This window comes from Papaver somniferum, chromosome 4, assembly GCF_003573695.1.
Source record: "Papaver somniferum cultivar HN1 chromosome 4, ASM357369v1, whole genome shotgun sequence".
Lineage (NCBI taxonomy): Eukaryota > Viridiplantae > Streptophyta > Magnoliopsida > Ranunculales > Papaveraceae > Papaver > Papaver somniferum.
In genome coordinates this window covers 89,281,051-89,287,690 of record NC_039361.1, presented here as the reverse complement: position 1 = coordinate 89,287,690, position 6,640 = coordinate 89,281,051, and the positions used below count along the sequence as shown (strand labels likewise).

General features: G+C 34.8%; 1 long non-coding RNA gene across 1 annotated transcript; it reads right to left on the bottom strand.

The window, feature by feature from the left end:
* Positions 1-3,318: 3,318 nt before the first annotated feature.
* LOC113274074 lies at positions 3,319-4,994 on the bottom strand. Its single transcript, XR_003322766.1, has 2 exons — positions 4,859-4,994; positions 3,319-4,405 (listed from the first exon to the last, which is right to left on the bottom strand). It is a non-coding gene; the product is annotated as an uncharacterized LOC113274074 (long non-coding RNA).
* Between the last annotated feature and the right edge of the window lie 1,646 nt (positions 4,995-6,640).

Genomic DNA, 6,640 nt, shown 5'->3' with positions numbered 1-6,640 from the left:
AAGTCTATCTACTCTATCTCCTACTCTTTGAGACAAGAAGTCTATATATATATATAGACTTTGATTATACACATTTGGTATTTCGAGCCGAGTATACCTCGCCTATCTATATCTCGAAATATGAGTTGGTAAGCTTTTCGCTTTAACCAAGTTTATCTTTACCATGTGACGAAAGTCATGATATGTTTCAATCATCTTGAAAATTCTTTGACGAGAATTGTATCTGTGTTGTTGTTGTGTGTAACAACTATATAACGTCCTCTAAGAATGTTTCAATGATTGAAATGAGAGTTTAGATTACATAACCAATGGTGGACATAAGCATTGTTGTGGAAACACATTTATGTATAAGTCCTATTCCTTGAACCAAAGTTTGCGAACTTTGTGATCAAGAGAACCGGGAAGAATGGCGTGAGCCAAGTCCGCGAACTAGTCCCGAACTCGAAGTTCTCAAACCCGAGAATTTCTGCTGGAGTTGACAAACTACTTGCGTGAAACTAAGTCCGCGAACCCAGTCCGCGAACGGCGAAGTTCTCATACCGAGAATTTTGCTGGAGTTTGTAAACTCTGCCCGGTAACTTAAGTCCGCGAACCTAGTCTGCGAACTTGAGAAGGTTATATATCTGAAGATGATTCTGAACTTAAACTTAAAAAGACTAAGGAATGCAGTTTGCAAACCGTGGCTATAAAAGTTCATGAACCGATTCAAGTGAATCAAATCATCTTTGCTTCAATTGTGTTTGTGTAGTACATGAGATTTCCTTGCAATTGAACAACTCTCTAACTAGTTCATTTGAATCATTTGAACTAGTTATGGTGAAGAAGAACGTGGTTGATATGAATGCTCATATGGCTAACCTTTTGGTTAACTATTGTTGAACCAACAAGTGCATACGTTTGGGTACGGTTAACAAACCTAGAAGCGTGCATTGTCAAGTGTGTAACAAGCTAAGTTTTCGATCTAACGGTTGAGAAAATATTAGTTGAATCTAAATCAGGTTTCATCTAACGGTGGATTGATTGCTTTGTTACCAAGGTAACTTAATTGCAAACCCTGATTTGAAAGACTATATAAGGGGAACTCTAGCATCTGTGCAAAACTAATCCCCACACCTCACGTGTGATACTAGTTTTCATACTAGAGTCGGTTCTCCTTTAACCTTTGGTTTTCTTCTTCTAAAACCAGGTAAACGACTTAAAGACTTCATTAGGATTGTGAAGCCAGACCGATACTACTTTTATATAAATTGTGTGATCTGATCTTGCATCTTCTATTGTACGAGTACAATCAGATTGATTGGCTTGAGATTGATATCTCCGATATGCAAGTTATAAAAAGTAATCACAAACATCTTCGTCTCATTGTTTGTGATTCCGCAACATCTTGTTTCGCTACCATACGATTAAGATTGTTGTGAGATGATTGATAACTCTAGGCTGTTCTTCGGGAATATAAGACCGGATTATAAATTGGTTTCTGTTCACCTTGATTATTATCAAAAGACGGAACAAAACCTTTTAGGGTTTATCTGTGGGAGACAGATTGATCCTTTGATATATAGACTTGTCTGTGTGAGACAGATTTGTTTATTGTCAAGTCTTCGACTTTGGGTCGTAGCAACTCTTAGTTGTGGGTGGGATCATCTAAGGGAATCAAGTGCGCAATATCCTACTGGGATCAGAGGCATAAGGAGTACAACTGTACCTTGGATCAGTGGGAGACTGATTGGGGTTCAACTACAGTCCAGTCCGAAGTTAGCTTGGAGTAGGTTAGTGTCTGTAGCGGCTTAATACAATGTGTGTTCAATCTGGACTAGGTCCCGGGGTTTTTCTGCATTTGCGGTTTCCTCGTTAACAAAATTTCCGGTGTCTGTGTTATTTCTATTTCCGCATTATATTTGTTTACATAATTGAAATAATACAGGTTGTGTGTTTGAATCAATAAATTGGAAGTCTGACCTTCGGTTGTTGATTGATATTGACTGATCCTTGGTTATTGGTATTTGGTACCATCCAAGTTATTCCTTATATTTGATTATAACTCGCAGTTCTTGCTTGGGTAATCAAATCAAGAAGAGAGATATAAACTCGTTGATATACTTTTAATTGATTGAGTCTTGTTGATTCTCTTAAAAGTATATTCGAGTTTGTCCATATAAATTGCTAAGAAAAATATTGGGTGGTGTTGTTAGACCCCCGCTTTTTCAGTTTCGCCATCATACGATTTAGATTATTGTGAGGTGATTTATAATACTGAGCTGTTATTCGGGAATATAAGTCTGGTTTATCAATTGGTTCATGTTCACCTTGATTTATCAAAAGACGAAATAAAACTCGTAGATATTTCTGTGGGAGACAGATTTATCTATTACCATAGACTTTTCTGTGTGATACAGATTTGTTTATTAAAGTCTTCGACGTTGGGTCGTAGCAACTCTTAGTTGTGGGTGAGATCAGCTAAGGGAATCAAGTGCGTAGTATCCTGCTGGGATCAGAGACGTAGGAGCGCAATTGTACCTTGGATCAATGTGAGATCGATTGGGGTTTAACTACAGTCCAGACCGAAGTTAGTTTGTAGTAGGCTAGTGTCTGTAGCGGATTAATACAGTGTGTGTTCAATCTGGACTAGGTCCCGGGGTTTTTCTGCATTTGCGGTTTCCTCGTTAACAAAACTTCTGGTGTCTGTGTTATTTCTTTTCCGCATTATATTTTGTTATATAATTGAAATATCACAGGTTGTGCATTGAATCAATCAATTGGGAAATCCAACCTTTGGTTGTTGATTGAAATTGATTGATACTTGAACATTGGTATTTTGTACCGTTCAGGTGATTTCTCTTGTATTCATTAGACTCGCAGATTTCTATTTGCTTGAGTAAGTATTGAATTGAGAAAGAGAGAGTATAACTCTTTGATATACTTTTATTAAGATTGAGTCTGACTGTCTAGATATGTCTTAAGAATATCTACAACTTTGTACAAGGAACCAAGACCATAAGAGGTCCAAAACATCAAAATAGGAAACTAGGCCTAAGCCCAAAGTTTACTAAACTAGCCCATTAACTTATGGTCTGGTCCATCTGAGTCAACTAATGGTCAGAGGAGTTAACTAACAGCCAACATCCAATTCTAGGCCAAAGTCCAGTTAAAGGTCAACATTCACAGTGGTCAAGTCAACGGTCAATAGGTCAAGGTCTACTGAGTCAAGGTCAAATAAACCAATTCTGAGTCAAATATATTCAACTCAGTCAGACATATGACTGGGATGACTAATCTTAAGGCCACTACACAGGCCAAACTTCTAATGCACAATCAATATGAAAAACAAATGCAAACAGCCATACCCTGTAATTCAACAACAAGCTTAATCTACCACTTCAACATCTATCATCAATTCTACTACACTAACATTCTCATCTGCAAGGAACAACACCAGCAACAATACAGCCAGATTACACTTGAGAGTCCCATTTCAAATATCTTAACACACACACTAACATCACTACCTAATTCTTGAATCACTTCAATTACCACCATCTGGAATTCTATCTTCGAGATATTCATATAATTATAACTGCATCACTAACAACAACAACACATCAGTAGACACCTTCTTCTTGTCTCACTGCCTCAAATCCGTCACAGCGACTCCATACTTTGGTCAGCATCAGCAACCTCTAGTTCATACTCTCACCAGCGGCCGTTTATCTAAATTACTGCCCATACATATTTCCCGGCATCAACCATTCCATGTTGTCTTCAATCCAGTTTACCTCGACATCATCAATAGTTTTCTATGCACTTCAACACCACAACATCATCACTGCAGTCAATTCCTCCACCACTATCATTGTTACTTCATACTACAATTACAACTCCAACACCCTGCAACAACCATTACATCTCCATTCAGCCTATAGAGTCACCACCACCAATTGCATTCCTCTAGAGACTTTCCCTGCGATAGATAATCTGATCTACAACTTAACTATTTTTTTTTTTTTTCTATATCACACATTTTTATTTGATTGAAAGGCCAAAGCCAGCTAAATTACAGGACAGACTCAAAACAGAAGCTAAAAGTCAGACAACTAAACTGACATTACAAATAAAATGACATCAAAAAACTAACATAAACTAATGAGAAGGACAAGATTCAGCACCAATTTTAAAAAATTGTAATATCTACTGTCATATGTGTGCTTCCAACTGACACCATCCATTCTGTAACCTCCTTCATACACTATCTGCAAAATTATGCTTTTAAACCTATTAAGTGTAGGTTTCTTCTCCTCAAATAACTTTGCATTTCTCTGAAGCCATAACTCTTTCATGGTTGCACAAGCTGCTGTCATCCATATTTGTTTCACTATTGGACTTTTCTTCTCAGCTGCTCTGCAGACTTCTGCAAATGAAGTGGGATTAGCAAAGCCAAATACTGCATTCATCCAACTCCAAATAGCCACACTGAAATGACATTCCCACAACTTAACTAACATACATCATCATCATATGAGATGCAAACTCAGGATTTCTAACACCACCACCATTTCCTATTTCATCTTCCTCTCAATACCAACCAACAATTCTCTGTAACAACAATAACACCACCATAACTTGATACTCAGAACAATCATCAAAATTCTCAAATTCATTTCTATTAATTCCTCATTTAGGATGAACCATATTTCCAATTTATTTAAGGAAGCACAGAAACCCTAATTTCCTATGGGCTCAAAATTAAACTTCATACAACAACTTTATACTTCAATTAACAACAAACCCACTCTATAACCGATCAAAACAAAATGATTGCATAAAGAAGAATCAAACAATTCGAAACCCTAAATTAACTTACCATATTCATCTTGTTTCTGAAATCAGTAAGCTTCAATATCATCACCACCAATTAATCCAAGTCTTCTAACATTCAATGGTGCAACTACTAACCTCAAAATTCCGCTTCATCGATTGATACGTGTAAAGGAAGAAATTGCAGAGAAAGAATGAGACTTCTGTCGATTTTGGTGATGATAAGGCTAAAGGAAAATGATAAAGGCACCCAGATAAATGATAAGGGAAGACAGGCGGTTTGAAACAAAATTACTATTTTTCCCTTCATACTTATCCTATGATATCTTCCCCGTCCGGTATCCGAATGACACGTTCGAGTAGTCCATCTCGCCTAACTTTTCGAGACCTATTCAACTATGCTAGTTTCGTATCTAGATTATTGCTAGATTAATTTCTATTAATTAAAATCTATGTTAACTAATAGAGTTATTAGCGGTTAATTCGTCTCTTGACTAGTCTAATAGCGTTGACGAAGTTGAGGGTCCTTACATTCTCCCCACCTTATTCATTTTCGTCCTCGAAAAACAAACTGTCCTTCTGGTCTTCAAAAACTCCCCACTTTATAGAGAAATACAACCTCTCGACTAAATGTAAGCATTGCTCACACTTACAAACGCGCGAAAGCTAACTCATTTTAAATGAGTTCAAAGCAACCAGAAATGAAATACAAACCTATATGGTTTTTCTACCACTAGAAATTATAATTTGTAGCTCTAGGTTCAACTACAATAATTTGTATTTTAACAGATATGCATCTCTAAGTTTTCCGGGCTAAAATTTATAACCTATTATTTAATAATTTATTAATTTGATGTAGTTCCATATTTGTTAAATATTTATCCATAAAACTAATCCGAATTTTGATTTCACGTAAAATATCTGATATCTTAACTTTTCTGTTATTCAATATACAAATTTTCTTAATATTATCTACTTTAAATTTGCTATTAACATAATAATTGAAATACAATTACCAGTTGCGTTACTATTCTCACCATCTTTATTATTATCGTTATTGGTTTGTTGACAGTCTAGTTGGTACACAAGTCTTAATTTTCTAAATATGACTCTACATTCACGTAAAGATTACTGTAGTTGATTTTATTTATTCATATCGAGTATATATATCTTGTTAAATATTAGCGTTGTCAACTTAATAATATTTCAATTCGAGTCTGCATAAAATTTTAGTGTATTTTGATAATCTTTAGATTTTTCCATTAATATAAAGTATCCTATCAATATGCGAATTTATTTTCTTTTATGTCTATTAGTGTACTAAGAAGCCAAATACTATTACCATCATGTGTGTTTGTTTAATTTTAATAATTTACTAAATCATTTATTGAACTAAAGATAATTTTGGGTATAAGATTACCAGTAATCCTTTTTATTTTTATGTAATATACCCGCTCGTTCTTAAGTCCAATCTAATAATTATTATATTGTCTATATGGTTTACATGCAAAAGAATGTATTTTTAATTTTATTTAATATACAAAATATGACTGTAGATAATTACTAATAATTTTTACGTAGTTACTTGATCCAAATTATTATTTTTATTGTTACATGTTTACTAATAAGATTTTAATTAAATAATGTTCAATACAATACTATTTTAATAAGTATAAATATTACTTTAATAGATTAATAGTTCTAATTAGGAGAAAAGGTACTCTATTAGTTTCTAAATAAAATTTGGGATCTATCAGTTCACTAATAGAAGCAAGTCTTCCTAATATGAACGGTAATCCATGCTTGTAGTTAGCCTGTCCAGGCTAGC